This window comes from Anguilla anguilla, chromosome 6 (assembly GCF_013347855.1).
Source record: "Anguilla anguilla isolate fAngAng1 chromosome 6, fAngAng1.pri, whole genome shotgun sequence".
Classification (NCBI taxonomy): Eukaryota; Metazoa; Chordata; class Actinopteri; order Anguilliformes; family Anguillidae; genus Anguilla; species Anguilla anguilla.
In genome coordinates, this window is record NC_049206.1 from 9,749,384 (window position 1) to 9,768,556 (window position 19,173).

At 45.6% G+C, this 19,173-nt stretch overlaps 1 protein-coding gene across 2 annotated transcripts in view; it reads left to right on the forward strand.

The window, feature by feature from the left end:
- gng12a (guanine nucleotide binding protein (G protein), gamma 12a) overlaps window positions 1–19,173 on the forward strand; it is a 57,928-nt gene that overhangs the window by 880 nt on the left and 37,875 nt on the right. Inside the window, exon 1 of one of the 2 annotated variants that reach the window (XM_035422744.1) lies at window positions 16,705–16,887. The exons of the other annotated variant lie outside the window; for it this stretch is intronic. The gene's annotated coding sequence lies outside the window, so the exon portion shown is untranslated. Of the gene's footprint in view, window positions 1–16,704; window positions 16,888–19,173 lie in introns of those variants that run through there. 2 annotated transcript variants of the gene reach the window in all.

A 19,173-nucleotide genomic window follows, 5' to 3' on the forward strand; every position in this document is an offset into this window, starting at 1 on the left:
CTATAGGATATTGTGATCAGTGTGTAATTAATAACAGGAGACATCGTACATATTACTTTTGCCTCAGAGCGAATACTGGGTCTTCCTCAGAGCTATGTGGCTCGTGCCGTCCCTCATTACATTTGGATATGCATATAATAATGACAGCGAAACACTCGTTTCAACTAATGTTTGTGTCTGTGTGTGTGTGTGTGTGTGTGTGTGTGTGTGCGCGCGCGCGCGCGTGTTTTAAAGAATGTTTGCACGTATGAAACATAGATTCATTTCAGGTCTGAGTATATGCGGTCATATTTTCATAGTCTACTTTATATGATTTAGATAGAGGTGCTGTATGAGTGGACGAGGGACAGAGGTCTCAGCTGAGTCTTGTTGAGTTTGCAGAAATAGGATGTCACCTTCTGGGCGGCAAGTTTGATTGTCCTTCAGACTGATACTGAGGCTAATCAATTTCCCTGCTGCACACCTCCCTCTGTACCTTTGCTTTCCAGCCTTTCTCTGTGTATTATTTATAGCCGCCAAGGTACTGCATTTTCTCAATGCCGTAGATCTGTTGTACCATCATCAGTGCCAAGAGTGGTGAATCCAAATTAGACGGAGGAAAAATCCAACGCAAAACGTTTTTGGGGTTTCCTTGAATTTATTTGCTTTGCGGTGGCCACTGTTGACAAGTTTGCAACAGTTTGAGCATCTGTAATGATGCTGATGATGATGATGATGATGAGCTTGATTCAGGGTTCCGCCCAGGAAAACAGTTAGCAGAGGGGTGGTTGCCTAAACGACGGTAGTGTAAAGCGGCAAGCCGAGGTGTTCGCGCAGCATAGCCCACACCTGACCTGGGGAACCTGGGGGAGTTTAGTTAAATAGGGCGTATTTATTGAGTCGTTCAACATAAGATTACGGAGATCTCAGTCTGAGGTTTCATTGATTTTTCTCAGCGTCTCTGCTATTAATACCTGTGAGTAATGCCTGTTAATATCATGTGATTGATTGCATTTATAGCGCACCTTTCACAACCTTAAGGGTGCTTTACAGTGAAAAGGGTGAAGGGGGGGGGGGGAGCTTACTTACAGCCCCCACCTAAGGGACAAATGTGAGTGATGTGATCTCATAAGATGCTAAAGCAGTGGCCTTTAAAAAAAATTTAAAAAGAAGAATAAATGCCAGGGGCGAAGGTCATGACCTTGCTGTTCTGGGAAGCCGGTGACTCTGTAAGAGATGCGATCACACGGACATCATGCTGTAGTTCAGCCCTCTGTGAGGCCTGCCTGCCCTGGCTTCTTTATGCTGTCAGCTTTGATCTCCACATTCAGCTCAGCGTGACCAGCACAGAAGGGGACTGCGGGTGGTTCACCTCAGAGTGGCTCAAACTCCGGACGTCCGTCATCAATCTCCTCTTTCCCTACCGTCATACAGTAGGCGAGGGGAAAAAATGAGCAGGTTTACCGTTGAACAGATTTCATCATAAAGGTCCTCCTTTTAGTGAGATGCTGTGCACTTCCGACGGAACAGGTCGATTGTATTGTTAGCCTCGAAGAAGAAGTGGATTTTTATACCTTGATGAGCTATCAGCATTGTAAAGTTTCTGGCCTGCCGGTGCTCAGGCTGCTAATTAAAGCGATGTTACGGAATCCGAGCCGTTCATGTGACAGACGCCCGGGTGCCCTCCCCTCGAGCGTGTGTACAAACAACACAACTCTTTGTGCTCCCCGAAGTTGCAAGGGGAACGGATTCCGACCGCGACTCGTATTTGGATGTCCTGACCCGCCTCCCGGGCTCGTTGAAATCCGTCACCTCTTTGAATTTCTGTGATCTTAATTATATAAAATTTTTCTAATTATACGAATGCCCTTGACTGTCACCTTCATTCTGTTTGTAGAACAGCAGCTGTGGGTCTCCACCTCCGCCACTGAGCATGCACAGTTTGTCACAGTTGGGGGAAACTGCCTTCATTACAATACCTCCCTTCAGCTCGCCCTGTCTGTGACGATTATCATGTCTGAGAAAGTCACCCGAAGTAAAAAAGAAAGAATCACGGATGATTTTGTTTAGCTGTTTATAGTTTATCTAACTCTAATGGCGTGATGGCCGTTACAGGTAGATAAACTATACGCTTGGGGCCTTTCGCTTGAGCATGATAATCCCACGTGCCACATGCTGTCAATATAAATTTGCCTTTGAATGTTGTCTTGATGTAGGCACTGCATGTCACTCATTCATTGTGGATCTGTCCCACCTAAATGAACAAATAATGGCTTTTGCCATATTATTGTCTGTCTATCTGCGGCTTGTTGTTAAGGGCTCCACGGTTAGGGGCTCGCCAAGTCTCTCCCCTGTCTACTTCAGCTTGCTCTGTTTCCCCGTAGACAATGGATGAATAAGGAAACCGGGGGTCCACAATGGCGCCGTGTTGAGCCGGCATCTGCGGCCTGGCGCAGCGTCCCGGTATGAAAGGAGGGCAGTGTCTCCCTCCGCTGTGTGCGCTAACACAGAGTCGCACTGTGCGAGAGGGACGCGCCGATGAGCACTGAATGTAGATTGGCGTTGGCGGCTTCGCTTCCCTCCTTCCCACTGGCAGTTTGTTTATTTATTTATTTATTTATTTATTTATTTTTTATTCTCGGGCGGCTATGGAAAAGAAACGTCGGCGGGCGCCTGGTTTATCGATTAGCCGCAGATTCAGCGTGTCCTCGTGGTTGTCCTCTCTGTGTGTCCGTTTTTAGTCCCCGTTGTCTTGCACATAGTTTGCAAATGACGTTAAATGTAAACGACAGGCCACAGACTGATGCCAGGTGTGATCTGTCACAGGTTTAGCACTGTTTTTACACAATCCACCGATGCTGTATTTATTACCATCTTTATTTTACTCTTAACCTGGCTGGAATTGTATTTGTTAGTGTCATTTCACAACCAAAAACAGCGGAGTCTTACAATTAAAGGATAAAATTGAATTTTACAGTTTTCCTAAAAAATCTTTGCAGGATTTCAGAGTACATGAAGCAATCATTTTGCTTATTAAAAGAATAAGTTTCATTGTTCACAAATTCTCTGCGATATTATTACAATCTAAATTCCGGTAGACTACACAAAACATGGTGTCATTACCGACTTAATTCAAGAAAAAAAAAAAATCCTTTTTGGCTGGACCACAACAGCGAGGGCCAGCCCTACAAACGTGAATGTCTGTGACTGAGTGAGTGACTGAGTGAGTGATGAAGTTACACCATTGGCCGGCTGGATCACGTGTGTCAGGTCCAGCCATATACTAGGTTTTAACCTGGTCTTGTTTAACATTGAAGCATGTTAGCCGCCAGTACCGCCTTTCTCTGTATGCAGCCCAGTGTTCAATCACTGTAGACCAAGCTGCTCTCAGATGCCAGGCTGGACAAGTATATCTGACAGTGAGTAAAATAAGTACAATTCAGGATGCGACAGGTTTGAGTACGCAGTTTCTAATTCAGTAAAGTCTTTATTGAGAGCAAATGCAGCGTACCAAAATGTTCTGCTTTAGATTTAATAGTGTGAGTGAGACTACTGGGAAATGCGTATGAAGCATCTGGAAAGATAATCATATTTGCTAAAGTGTGTCCTTCCCTGATGTACCAAGAGTTTAGCAAGGTAATTGTATAATGACTAACAAAATTGGTATTTAGAAGCTACGTGGAGATTTACCAGTTTAGAACTGGCAGTCACGGCTTTTGTTTATGAAGAGAATTGGCGAGAACAGAAGGAAAAGCAGACAAGTACACACAGTAGGTAGACTTATATAGAATGTGCTGGAGTGGTATGTTTTCTAGTGGTCTAGTACAGTCCTTCTTGTAAGCTTTGGCGAGCTAAACTTGGTGCTCAGTGTCGTTTTATTTGACTTTCTGACCTTCAAGAAATTCAGGAGGTGCTCACAAGAGCAGATACCGTGGCCACTGGCCAGCCCAAAACTTGCCGTGAGATCCCTGTCTTTGTGTGGGCCTTGCCTGATTGCAGTTTGCTCGCTTTAAAACTGTAGCAGCTTCATAACAACTTTTATCAGGATACACTAGAAAACAGACATTTTGTATATAACGATCAAGCTAAAATGTTCACACCATTTCAACCTGCTGTTTATCAGTGAAAGCTGTTGTTCTGTTGGCAACCATATACCTCATATCTCCCCCAAATACCATATATCTCAAACAATGTCAAACCAGTCAATGTAATGCCAACATATCTTTTTATCTGCACAAATGTGTTTTGTTTATTAATGTAGCTTCTTAGATATTCTAATCCAGGAAATCATTTTGCCATAGAGTGAATGCTATTTCCTTGTCCCCCTAAGATCCAGCATCACCTGTAGGAGATGTGAGTCTTTGGTCTTAATCTCAAGAACCATATATTCTGCTGAAATGTGTTGCTCAAGGGAAATTCATTAACCATTAAATTAATAATATTTAAAAAATATTTTCACCGCAACATGTTTTTGTCTTCCAAGACACTTTTACGTCAGAAAAATGTAAATAGTTTCTGCTGGAAGTCGGGTTATAGAAAATAAGCCTTCAAAAAAAAAAAACGTAATTTGGTTCATGTCATGCTTTGATTCAGTTTATAAACATGATTCCTGTGTGAAAATCGAAGCATCATCACAGCAGGTTTATGCCTCTTTTGAGTTAAAGCGGGAGGAATTCCGGCAATGCCGCGGAACTGGCTGAACAAGATGGCTGAACAGCATGGCTGCCGTGTTGATTGACTGGCTGATTGACTGGCTGTGATGCTGATCTGATGGGGTGGGCCTGCAGCTGTTAAAGCCTGCACTGCACTTCTGTGCTTTAACTGTCCACCTGATTTGCAAGGCCTCGCGGTTACATGTGGTTAACTGGAGGGCCTTGGGTTCAGGCTTCGGGCTAGATTACACCGGTGGTTTAGAAAATGGCACCCACTGCCTCTGCTTGGCACTCATCGATCAAAAACCCGAAATGGATTCGGAGTCGCTAAGCACTGTGTGATTGAGTGGTGTCCTAGTCCCCGGGGTGAATTTGTACATCACGGTGCTTTACTCTTCGAATAGAATCAATCAATCAATCAGCTGTTTTTCATTTTCATTTTTTTATGCCGCCGTTTACAAAAATATCCTCACGCAGCACTTTTCAATAGACATACAGTTTTCAGGCCATGGTTTGAGAACAGCGCAAATCGGGTACGGGCTATTTGTGAATTGTTGGGAACGGAGGTCGAATTAGAGGCAACGGTAGATACCTCCGGCACGTTCTGAGGAAGGTCATTCCAAAGCCTTCAATCTAGAAACTCTGAGGCTGCATTTTGGATCAGCCTAAAAGAGAAGACTATATACAGTTTTGACCGCTAGATAAAGTGTGGTGGCGATCTAACCTTGAAGACTCAAAATGAGCTTGTCTTTAAATGATACAAAAAAAAAAGCTTCATACTCGTGGACAAAAGAATTTTGCTCAAGCATGAGTGACTGATTGACTAGCTTAGTTACATTTTCATGCTCCCTTAAAAAGAAAAGAAAAATCGTTTTATGTGGTTAGGCCCAGCTCAGAGCCATGCTGTCTACATGGCAGTATTTTAAATGTATGTTTAGCTGTGAACTATAGTATATTACGGGGTGGTGTGGAGCATTCTGCCACATCATTCTGAATACAATGGTCAGGCACCACCCTAATCTTCATATGAACTGGGAGTGGAGCCTGTGGCTGTGGTAATCCGTAGGAAGATGAAGACCGGCTGGGCCACACCTTCTCAGCGGGCGACCACACCCACACCGGTCTCTCATGACTGAAAACCTCCAGCTCAGGTTGAGCCAGTTGAAGACAGCAGGCAGGAGCAAGCAGCGGCTCGTTCCCAGTCTCTCTCTGCATGAGGTGTGCAGTCTATATGAGCTGTGAAGTCTGTATGGGCTGTGCAATCTTTATGAGCTATGCAGTCTCTAGTATGAGCTGTGCAGTCTTTATGAGATGTGCAGTCTCCCTGCATGAGCTGTACAGTCTCTCTGTATGAGCTGTGCAGTCTGTATGGGCTGTGCAGTCTTTATGAGATGTGCAGTCTCCCTGCATGAGCTGTACAGTCTCTGTATGAGCTGTGCAGCCTGTACAGGCTGTGCTTTCTTTATGAGCCATGCAGTCTCTAGTATGAGCTGTGCAGTGTTTATGAGATGTGCAGTCTCTCTGCATGAGCTGTACAGTCTCTCCGTATGAGCTGTGACAAAAAAAGATACAAGATGTGGGAACAAATGTCTTTGCTTCTGTGAGAATGAGCTGTGTTACAGGGGACAGGCTGAGACATATCTCTCAGAAACAATGATGGACTGGTGGTTACATGTTCAGAGATAATGGCTATTAGTTAAGTAATAATCATATTTCATTTATAATCTGTCTTTTTATTTACTTAAAAAACAGAAAGTCAGAATGTGCACACCGGATGTCAGTTTATCTGTTGTACAGATAAGGCTTTTGAATTTTGACCTGGTTTCCTTTTGAAGAAGTCGAAAAGTAAAGTTTGTATAATTTTATCACCGGACTAAAACATAATCTCTGTCCATTCCTTACAGTGCAGCTTGCATGAGAAAAATATTATCCTGAGAGCACAATTCCTGCTGCCTGCCAAAATATCCAAAAAATAGAACATTCTCCGTCTCCATCAGAATGGATACCTTGGACCTGTGCCGTTGGAAGTATGAAAGTATGAATCATAAAGTACTAAAAACAAACCTTTGCTTTCCCGGGCACCCTTAATATGTTTTATATGATCATTTATTTTGTGTGAATATATCACTGGAATACTTCGCAAAATATTTTGCCAGATGGAGATTCACCAGTTCCACAGTGTGGGAAGTGTGTGTTCATGACTAGCTGTGTCCTTTTGCCATGAATTTTATTTAACAGAGCTTACATTATTGTGTCGCTACATATCGAGTCAACACAGGTCAGAATGTTTTCCGGGAAGCTCAGCTGTCCGCGTTTGTGCAGAGGCAGTTATGAAATGTTATGGTGGCGGAGGGAAAGCGACGGATTGAAAGGGCCGCTTTGTCTGATGAAACTAAACATCACGTGCTCTTCGGCATCATCATCACAGCCCCAGTTCACCGTTTGCTCCATTTCCTTCCCTTTTACAGTGTAGCTACATTACCCAATTGATTAATTTAAAGAGGCAGAAATGAATGGGTAGTAACTAAAAAAATAAAAATAAGAAAAGGGATTTTTAACAGAATGTTTTCTGAATCTTTTTTCTGTCTGACTTATTTCGGGTCTCTTTCCCTCCGGTTTATGTATGAAAGTTTTTGTTTTTGTCAGGATGGGTAATCGTGGGTGACGGTGAATCATTTTTAAACAGAAATTGATGCAATCGCAGTTAGTTTAGGGTGGCGGCTCCTCTGTGCAGCTCCCAAAATGGCGGCGCAGAGAACTGCTGCCCAGCTTAAAGAATAACCCGGTAGGCGCCGCTACGGGATTGGCCTCGGCTCAAACGCGCGTTCCTGTTGAGCGTCAAACAGGCCGAGCGTCCAGGCTGCTGTCTGCTGGCGTCAGTCAGGGGAGAGAGCTCTGATGCTGGGGAGCTCGGTGGGGAGAGCCCCTGCTGCTCAACACAAGAGGCCATCAGCTTGTTAACCAGCCCTGCCCCGCATGGCCTCGTTCTGCGGGGGGCTGCCTGCCTTGGTTACCTCTGAGACCGAAGGCTGTGATTTTGCCTAGTGAGCTACCCTGCAGCCCCAAAATGCTCTTTTCAAAGGGGTGCAGTCGCACGCATAATGTAGAGGGTTCTGTTCGAATGAATATACTCTTCGAGGCAATGTGACGTTAGCCTTGTATTAACTCAGACCAGAATGTGTGACTTTTCAAATACTTTTCTAAATATTTTGCCTATATTTGCCAACAACAGGCTGCAGTTATTTGTGCCTGCCCTCTTGTATCGTGTTTGTGTTAATCCATTGAGAGTAAAGCTGCGTGGATAGGATTATGCAGTTGTATTATGTATAGGAGCTACTGTATGCAGTTTAGTGACTGTTGTGCATTTAATACATTCAGTAATAAACAGCTGTTTGGTGTGTGATGCAATTATCACTTCCACACTGGTGGTAGAGCTCAGGGAAGCTTTTGAAAAGGATTCCAAGATTACTGGTCAGAGTTATTGCATCATCGTGACAGGGTAACGCCCCTGTGCTCTTTTCTAGCGCAAGCTAATGGCGCGAGTCGGTTCTGGAGCCTGAGGGGGGCCTTGTCACTGCAGTGCTGGGATCAGTCACATTAATTAGAGAGGGTGTGTGGCGAGAGGGAGCGGTTCAGAGGTCCCGTCAGGCCACTTCTAGGCCCACCACCAATGAGCCTTTCCAGGACAGGCTGCACATTCTGTCGCCATGGCACCGATGACATCACAGGGCAGCAGCTCGGCTCTGCCTTTATTACTGAGCCACGCTAAAAAGCTCACCCCCCCCCCCCACACACACACACAGACACTCCCGCTGCTCGGCCTGGAGTCTGCCCGTTACATAGACTCTAACTGTGTGTGTGTGTGTGTGTGTGTGTACGTGTGTGTGCGTGCATGCGGATGGCAGTTACGACTGTGGCCCTGAAAGGGACTGTAAAGGACAGCCAGCTTGGTAGCACAGTAGCAGGTCTCCGTGGAAGGAGGCACTTATAGCTGTCCGTCATTGGTCACTGAAGACCCTTGGCTCCGCCTGCCTTTGTGATGCGGCTGCCAGCAGGGCCGTGTGGGGACACGGATGAGAGACTGGCCGTTTGGCACCGTCAGCTGAGTCAGTTAGCACTTTCTGCTCATTCATGCCTCACGCTTGGCGTCGTCCAGCTCGAGTCGGAGCGCCGCGTCTTCCCAGGGACACTCGTGCTAATGTCACGGAACTCATTATCCCTTTAGACAGATGCAAGGCTAAGATGAGAAACAAAATACCTTTTGAATGAAAGCACAGATTCAGTCTAAACTTTGAACAGCATGCGGTCCAGCCTAAACACACTGCTACTTAGCTGGTTGTTCATTGTGATTCGTGTGTTTTATTTTTTTAAATTCAGGTGCTGAATCTGTGCCTGATTTATCATTGGTTACCAACAGGTTGGCTAAATATCCTCCCAATGCCCAGCAATTCATTTTTGTCTCCTGTAGGGGACATTCTCTTGTCTCAACCTCAAAAACCATAGGTTCGGTATGCTGCTATGCTGAAACCTGCACTATAAGTGACATTCAATAAAACAAAACTATATTAAAATATTTTCACTTTCAATGTTATTGTCATCCAAGTACTGTGCCAAAAAAAGACAATACCCAGGAAGATATTGACTACATTGCAATTCTTTAAATAGCTTAACCTTTTCATTCCTGTTTGAGTTGTTTTCTCATAGGCTAGGAATGGAGTAGATGTCTAAACAACACAAACCGGAATGAAAAGGAATGTTACATACTGTTACATAAATGGATATCTTGCCAGCCTGTTGGTGCAGTTGTAAATCAGACACAAATTTGCCTCGTCAATGCATTTTTTTGCCCAGCAGTGATACAGGTTCTCACCTCATCTAGGACTTGATTGGTCTTTGGATCTGCTGCGCCTCTGCCATGCGCAGGTGCGGCATCCCTAGAATGCGCATTTCCCAGTTCTGCAGCTTTCGGCGCATGGGTGCATGCGGGTTGCAGTCCCGCCCAGTGGGTAAGGCTGAGCGTGACACGTGCTGCGCGAGCGCGTGCTTTCTGTGAGTATGAATGAAGCCTGAGTGAGACTGTGCGACCGCTAAGCATTGTGGGAAAATGGACAAATTGGCGCATGGAATGCAATATTCAGTTTCTGTTTCCATGTGGTGTACATAGCAGTGTTAGGCATGAGCCTTATGAAAAAATCTTATGAAAAAATGGTAGTAAACCACAAGTGTTACAGAAAAAAATTATTAGGGATGGTTTAGTTTATCAATCAGTGCAGAAAATCTGTTTACCCTGTTTACTCATCCCAAATTTCAAAAGTACTCTTGAAGGTTGTTTATATTTTGTTAAAAAGACTTCATTTCATTCCCGTATCAAATGAAGAACATTTTTGAAAAGCAACTGACCATTATCTGGTTGGTTGCTTAATTATTTCACACTGTTTGACAGATAGGGTAACAAGGCATACACAGTACGCCATGGAGCAGCAGTGTGCATGAAACATTTGGCCTGAATGAATGAAAGAAGCTGCAAAGCAGGAGCATAATAAGAGTGCTGTTTTTAAACAGTGAGTACTGAAATGTCGCTCCTTGTGTGTTTGGCTTGGCTTTGTGCTTCACATACACCGTTTTCATAGCCCGGTTTTATTCAGAGCTGTTTTGACATCAGGGGCAGGTGCTGTCACAAAGCAGCACAAATGGACGTAGGTTTTCTTTTACATTTTCACATCTTCATTTAATGTTGTTGGTGAAAAGCAGGCCTCAGTAAATTAGTGTTTGTCGCAAATGCGTCATTGCTCCCCCCCCCCCCACCCCCCATTGTGTGCGATGAGCAGTGTACACTGGGGAATGAAATGTCTCCCCCTAACTGATGTGCTTGACTGATTTCTCGGTTATCATTTCATATCTTTCTCAACATTTGTGATCAGGTGCGTCAGCAAAAAAAAAAAAAAAAAAAAGGCGTATGAGAAGGTACTGTGTAAGAACACGTCAGTACAGTGGAAAGGCAGGCGGCCGCTGCGTGCCCCTGTACGTGTGTGTGTGAGCGCTGTGCGCATACACTCGCTGCGGTTCACACACTCCAATCTTTTTAGGTGTGAGATCACAAACACAAACATGTGATTAGAATATTCTGAGCTGAACATTCTAATGCTGATGTCACAATCACTGCCGGTAATTGAAAGCAGTTCTAGAACACTGACTTAGAATTTGGAAAAAAAAATTCATAATAAATTCCAAGAAACGTACTCTTCAAGGGGTTAAAAAGCCTCCTTCCTCCATGAGGCCTGAAGTTTAATAAGGGGGCAGAAAAGATGCTTGTAGCCAGCATTTAGATTTTTATCATCGAGCCTGAACCCAGTCGCCTCTTCCCCTGCCTGTCTGTGGTGAAAAGAGTACACTTTGAGCGAAAGTAAGGGGTTGGGGGGGTTGGGGGGGCCGGGGGGGTGACTTATCTGTGGAATTTCATTGTGAGATTTTATGGCGCGTGTCTTGAGGAACAGGGCTCACGGTGCTGTGCCGGCTTTGCCGTCATCCTCCCAGCTCCCGGGCTCCTCCATATGCCAGGCCTTTTCCGCGAAATGCGGCTGAAATCGCGTTCTGTTGCAAACCCCCCCCCCACCTCCTCGTTTGTATTTAAAGGAGCGGGCCCTTTGGGAGAGGGGGGGGGGGCCTGTTTGAGGAGGCTATTTTTGGAAGCAGGCAGTGGCGTGACGTGGGCCCTCGGTGACGCTCGCGGTGGCCACCGCCATGGAAACCGTCACGCAGAGACCCCCCGCCTGTCGCTGCGCATCTGAGCCGTCTGCCTCACACCCCCCTCCCTCCCCCCCCCCATCCCGCCCCCCACACCCATCACATGCGCAAACAGGCCTCCCAGGCCCCACCCCGTCCCTCCCAAACCCTCGTCACGCGCTGCAGTGGTGTGATGCGGGTCTGCGTGCTCCACTGCCTGGAGGCTACAGGCAGGAGACCTGCTTTTACTGGGGTCCGTGGGATGCCCCCCCCCCCTCCAGTTCCACCCCACGAAAGGGGGCCCTTCTGGGGCCGAAGCACAAGGGCCCCGGCCCCTGCTGCCCCTCAGTCACATGTACCTCCAGCTGTCTCTGATTCCTGCTGATAACACCTAATTACATTTGCCGGAGAGGCTTCTCATATTAGGTTATCTTCTAGCGGCAAGAGAGAGCAGCAAATTGGGGGGGGGGCGGGCGGGGCCCTGTTGCGTCAAGTCACGACTCTTCCCCCCCTCCCCCAACCCCCCGCTCTCAAACCTGGACCGTCGTCAGTGTAACGTGCATGCAGGTGCAGACAGAGCGGGGAATGGGGGGCGATCGGGGGGGGGGGGGGGGGTTGGCGGGGGGTGTGTGGAATCTGTGACAGTCCTGCGGTGTGTGTGCTCACAGTCCTGTGCTCCTCACACTTGCTTACCACAGACAGGGGACTAACAGCCCCCCCTGACCGGCCCCCCAGTCCTCACACCTCTGCACCACAGCGGTGTCCTCAGGCCTGCTTAATGTGGGAACGCATTTTCTCTCACGTCTTGTGTGGCCCCAAATAGGGTCAAATGTGGAGTTAAAATGTCTAATGTGTCAAAAACCGCTGTGAGTACACTTCAGCTAGTGGAGGGGGAGGGTGTTTACCTCACTGGTTCTTGGGGGTTCAAGCCTGGTTTCTGCCCAGTTTCCCTTCTGTTTCTCTGTAAAGCATCTCTGTGACAGTTCTCTGTAAACTAAGATAAGATAGTTTGTTTACTGTCATTCCTTCTCCTTACAGGTTATGCAAAGAGTAGAACAAAATATAGTGCCCCCGGGGCCATAGTGCAATACTATGAAAGCTCTATACAAAGTGAATTGAATTGAAGAGCACGTGACAAGCCGTGTTTAATTTTACTGGTGCAAATGCACACTATATACAGCACGTTATTTCTGTCATATTTACCCTGCGACTCACCGCAAGCTCACCTACGCTCCCCTGGGCACAGCAGTGACGTCGTGCCACCAGTCCAAACTCTTCCGGAGGGTTCTGCAGGGAGAGTTCGGCCTCTCCGTCCGTCCCGAACAGCCGTCCTCAGTACCGCCCCCCGGTCTCCCGCGTGGAGATGGGGCCCGGCCGTGTCCCCGGCCTGCGGGGGCTCCTGCAGCGGGACCGCCGCGGCGGGTGACCTCCTGGGTGACGTCAGACGGCGGCGAAGGACGGAAGAGGTCCCACCGTCCCCAAGGACACCGTCGCTGGGCCGTTACGGGGGGGGGGGGGGGGGGGGGGTTATTTATAGAAACACCGCCCCGCCCTGTCCAGGAGTGGCCTTCTGCCCGTTACTCGCCCTCTGTCACCTCATCCGATGCACAGAGGTCACGGATTCAGGGTCCAGCAAATGCACCCTTTCATGTCTCCCGTCCATTTGACGCTCCTTTAAATCCATTTTTTTAAAATCTTTCGTGGTGTAAAGGTAACATAATTGGTGAACAAATTTTAAAGCGCAGTTCCTCTTTTCTGTAATTTTAGAGGGCTATACGGAAAGGTGGAGACGGTGGTACCTGCTGGTATTTTTAGAGCGGAGATTTTGATGGATGCGGGATGCAACAGACTCGAATGATTGGTCCAGAAGCGTGAAGCGGTGTAAGCGCTGGCCATCCGTGTTTAGAGACGCGTGTTCAGAGATCGGCGCCCTGAGGAGGCTGGGGGTAAAGAAAATGGCTTTTTAATGCTTTTACCGAATCTTCATAATCGCCCTTCTGTTTTCACTGCTGGAAGTGTGCAGCCGACCAGCAACATCATTTCATGAAGGGAAAGCATCTAATGCGACTCAAGTCCTGGGGTGCGTGGCGGTGATGCTTTAAGGGTATTTTTTAAAATTTAATATTACTAGAGAAAATACGACCAGTGAAATGATACAGACAGAGATGCCACTGAATGTGAGAGGCCCTGAAATATCACACAGCAGGCCTAAAAAGAGACCGCTGCAGTTGTACTGCCCGTGATGTCAGAGCTTAACATTGCATCACTGTCATCGTTCGTCTGAATTGGTGAATTGATTCAGGTTGAGCTGTATTGATCTCGTCCACCAGTGTACCGCAGCTCTCAACCCGGATGTCTCCGCAGGTATAAAGCAGCCCGTGACAAATGTTACTGATGGCTCGCAAACATATTTAACCGTCGTACAGTTTCTCCCTCTAGTCACTCATTGACGGAGTACAGTTAGACTGAGATTAGGGCTGACCTGAGAAGTACTGACTGCTGGAGCTGCTGTGGGAATGGGTTGAGGGACGGCCATTTTGTCAAATTCTCAGCTGGACCTTCGTATGGGGCCCTTGTAATCTGTGAACTCAAGAAGCAGGCCATGGTCACATATTGAATAGCCAGAGAACAGATTCCCACGGTTTTTTTTATCAAGGTGGTGTTATGACCTCATGCTCAATACAGCACTTGGCGTGAGGGACTTTAGTTTCTCTTTAGCTTTCTGGATGGTCTTAACCTGAATTCTTTGGCATGCTAATCCTTCCAGCAAATTGGAACATTGAAACAAGTGACATGAATAGTTGATTTTAGTTGTTTACAGTATGCATGTAGTTTACCTTAAAAAGATGGATCTTACCCAGCTGATTATACTGTGTAATACTGAAAGTAATGTGTAATCCTGAAAGAACTCAAAGGTGATGTGTTCAAAAAAACTACCTGTTACCAGAAGCATGCGGCTGGCTCAGGTAGAAGGGTCATAAATACAAGGAACACAAGCTGACAGCGGAGCTCATAAAGTTATGAGGGCTCATCGAGTTTGTCCATTAACAAAGTTATAGAAATTGAAGTCTCAGGGTGTTGGCGGTTATGGATGGCAGTTGGCGTGTCTCCAGCGATATGCCGGAAGTTTGCCCTGAGTCTGTGTGCCACAGAGTGATTACAGGGCTGCAGTGAACTGTTTGTGTGGCCTCAGTCAGAATCAATGTTTTTCTGACAGAACACAAAAAAAAAATGCAGGCCCAGCCTATTAAAATGAAATCACACTGACTGGCGGTTGTTTTTTTCAGGGCCTGCGTGCCGATTGGCTGGCGGCTGGCAGCTTCCTGCCTTTGTGGTCAGCGGTGATGTGACATGTAAAACACAATAGTGAAGTGCCGTTGTGCTGCCTGTGGTTAATGTGTGCTTTTGTTTACTGTGTCGCAGAGTTTCTGTGAACTTGTTTGCCAAACATTTATCGTGATGTTATCTTTTTTCAAAAGAAGCAAACTAGCACCATGGGCGTAAAAAAGGCGGTTATAGGGATGTTCTCAGTCTGAGAAAAAAAAGGTACAAAAAAGGTAAACCACATGGCCAAAAATATGTGGACACCCAAACATCACACCCATATGTGCTTGTTAAACATCTCATTCCAAAACCATGGGCATTAATATGGAGTCGGTCCCCCCTTTGCTGTTGTAACAGCCTCAACTCTTCTCTGAAGGCTTTCCACTAGATTTTGGAACACGGCTGTGGGGATTTGCTTCCATTCAGCCACAACAGCATTAGTGAGGTTGGGCACTGATGTTGGGCGATAAGGCTGGCTCGCAGTAGGCGTTCCATTTCATCCCAAAGGTGTTCGATGGGTCAAGTTCTTCCACACTAAACTCGCCAAGCCATTTCTTTATCTGCTTCAGCACTCGCCGGTCCCGTTCTGTGAGCTTGTGTGGCCTGCCGCTTCGAAGCTGAGCCGTTGTTGCTACTAAACGTTTCCACTTCACAATGACAGCACGTACAGTTGACCCGGGCAGCTCTAGCAGGGCAGAAATTTGATGAACTGACTTGTTGAAAATGTAGCATCATATGACAGTGCCACGTTGAAAGTCTCTTCAGTACAACCCATTCTACTGCCAATGTTTGTCTATGGAGATTGCATGATTATGCTGCATTTTATGCACCTGTTAGCAATGGGTGTGGCTGAAGTAGCCGAACCTACTAATTAGACGGCGTGTCCACATACTTTTGGCCATGTAGTGTATTAGCACTCTTGTCACTGGTGTGGTACCCTATAGGTACACAAAATTGTACCCCTAGCCTGCGATACCAAAATCATTTGTACCTTTTTTGCATATAAATGGCAGGTGTACCCCGATGAAAACATTATTGTACTTTCAGCTTACATTTGGGAAATTTGTTCCATAAAGAACAAAAAATGTACCTCTACTGTAACTTTATTTCTGACTGTGCTGGGAGAAAATAAAATGTAGGCTAAATTAATCTTGACGTGTCAATAACTTGGTGTGTGCCCAATTGAGTAAAAACACATTCCTCAGGGGTTCTTTTTCCAGTTAATGAAATTCAGTCCAATTATATGCTCGTTTACGTCATACGACAGTTGGAAGTTAAATGACTTCAAATTTTCTAGAGAGCATGCTGGGTGCCATTTAAGTGCCCCCATTTATTTAAATGGTTTAGGAGCTAAATTTGTGATTAGTGGTGCGTCAACCTTTTGATTAAATCTGCGGATGAGCAACAGGAGTTTGTCCTCAGGTAGCTACCATGCTTCATAGCAGAATGAACCCTATTCCTTCTTGCTGTGGCTTTTGTTTGGTTTGTTGGATTTCAAACGTTAGTAAAATTGCCTTATTTTGTGGCTGCTGGGCCTGCATGTCACCATGGATACCATGCTCCTCCTGGGCAATGGGGAACAGTGTTTCCATGACCGTTTTGGAATAGTTTTAAGTAGGGCGGGCTCCTAGTAGCACAGAGAGCAGACAGTCTGCGGTCTAAATAGCAGTATGAAGGGGGCCATCACAAACATGGGACGGGAAGGAGAGTTGCATACTGTAACATGCTGCCTAGCAACTGCTAGACATAATAGGTAGCCTAATAATAGCTTTGTGTAGCTTGTGTTTTTCCTATAAAATATCACTGCTATGTTGAAAGGACGCAATGTTTGTGTGCTTCTGTGAGTTTGCGTTGGCAATAGACTCAAATAGGATATCCTAGCCCATCTGTGTAATGAGTTTGACTAGCTAACGAACTTCAGTGCTCAATGGATAAGGGAAACGTCAGTGGAATCCACAGGGCCAGCGTTTTATGCCGTTACAACTTTGAACAGTGCTGCTGTGACTCAGCTGTCGATGGGTGCGCTTTCACTTGGGTGCGTGTTTAACGATGTGACGCGTTTGCCTTGAATGTAAGCTGACACAACTGTGGTTGAACTGGAACATTTCCTCACTAAGTGTTTGGCTACAGGCCTACTGATATAATTATCCGTTGTCTCTTTTTGGTTTATATTGTTTATGGAGCAGCTGTTATCACAAGACACACAGAGGTAAGCTATGCATTCCGCTAAATCTAAACCATTACTTTGCGGATTTTAGGATTTTGCAGGTCGCCCGTATGACGTTGAATAATCGCTGTAATAGGCCTACTCACCATGCTGTCCATGTTTTAAACATGAATAACAAGGGCAGAGCTGTTAAACGAGGAACAGAAAAACATTCGAAGAGCCGCGCTGCCTGACTTCTGAAACATTTGGAAAAATACAGGAAAGAGAAATATTTGGACTTTGCCTGCGTTCGTCCACGGTTTATGACCCGCTTTGTTCACGGCCGTTTCAGCTGGATGGCCCTCGCTCCTGTCTCGGTGCAGTTTTCCTGCCTGTTGCCTAGCAATCTGTAAACCGTGCGTGAGAGCTCGGGCTCTTATCTGAGTGCTGACCATGAGTTGTGCCTTTAATACTTAAAACCGTAATGCGTTTGAATCGGAAGAGGATTATTTCAGAAGCTTGAATCTGTTTCAGATCCAGTGTCGATCTTGTCCGGTCTTAAGAAAGGTTAGCTTTTGTCAGCGTCAACTGTTTCCCTGCTCTGGGTTAGTGTTCCTAATAGCACTTCTCAGAAGAGCCCAATTCAGTCAGTGATAAACAAGTTCTGAGGTTGTATCTTCAGTAAAATACGAAAAATTGAGTGTGTCCTTTCTATTCCATTAAATCCATTGCCACAAGGTTCTGTAATATTTAGTGATCCATTTATAAAAAATTGCTTCTTACTGATCATGCACAACTTCTTGTCGATTCATAAACACAAGGCCGGGTAGTCTTTTGATCGAAATATTGTTTGTTTTTATTAAAATAAAAATCAAACCTGAGATCTGGTAACTGTATCTCCTGTTTTCTCATTAGACTAAAGTAGACTGAAATAACCAATAACATATAGCAAGCGACTCTGACAGATCCTTCACCTGAGGCTCCAACATCCCATAAACCAAGGAATGCAGTTAGAGCCGACTGGGTGAACGCTGTGAGAGTGAATTTCTTGATTTTACAGAGTTACTAATTCTGCCTTTATCACCTTCTAGCCATGCATGTAATTGTAGGCAGTTTGACTGGAACTTGAGTTTTATTTAATGAATTTTCCCTCCACAACCTCCCTAATTTTGACCACCAACGCTGTTTTGCGTCCGCTAACACACCCCCTGTGTTTGGGTGTGTAATTCTCAGATGAGCACTTTCCTTTTTGTGGGGGGGTAGGTGAATTTCTTAGTGAACTGCAGTGGAATCAGATCCGTGTTTGAATAAAAGTGCATTGACTGCAGAGTTGGGAGGGAGCCAGCGGTGGATGGATGGGGGGGGGGGGGGGGGGGGGCGCATCTGAACCCCAGGTCATTATCTGAGTGCTTGTTGTGGCAGGTGGGGGGGTGGGGGGTGAGGCAGGAACTGTATCTGACTTTCCAACCTCCATTGCATTAACACCGAGAGGAGTAATCAATATAGAGCTTTTTAACTTACTGATCACCTTCAGAACTGATAGCAGTCCAACGTCTCCTAAGCACTAGCTACAGTGAATAAATTACTGTGACTGACTCTCGTGACCTCAGAACTGGCCGTGTTTTAATTCTGTTCTGCCCTCTCAGCTTAAGTGTGTCTTTGCCACAAGGTCATCTTTGATTTTGGAACAATTTCCCATTTAATATTTTAACAAAATGATGAACATGCAAAAACCATCTGAGGGACAATAACAGAGCAGTTGACCTCTAGTTTGATGTGCGCTTCTGTACGTCGCTTTGGATAAAAGCGTCTGCTAAATAAATGTATTGTAATGTAATGTAAATCAGTTGTACCCGATCAGTAAGGTTGATGATAAAGTGGACAGACGGCTCAATGAGATGTTAGCTTGTGACTTTGCTGAGAGCTTTTGCGAGGATATCTTGTCAAAGAGGAAATTCTGCTTTTGCAGCCATGTACACACAAGTCCCTTTAACTCACACCACCCTCAGCTATGAAAACATCTGTGAAGGCAAATATGGACCTGTTGGGCACTTAACTATTTTTTGTGTTATTTACATTTCGCAGGTGAAATAATATTTGCTTTCTTTATCTTTTATGTTCAACGCTACCTGTCAGACTGTCCCACTCTAAGTCAAATGTGTCATCTCAATCAGTGGACCTCCAAATGCTTTTGCATCGTTTATAATAACAATACTCCTGTCCCCTGCTACAGTAAGTTTACATGAACACCAGTATGGACATGGAAAAAATGACTAATGCACTCAAAACATTGAGTCACTTAAAAAAAAAAAAAAGTGTTGCAATAAACATATTGTCATGTGTACAATG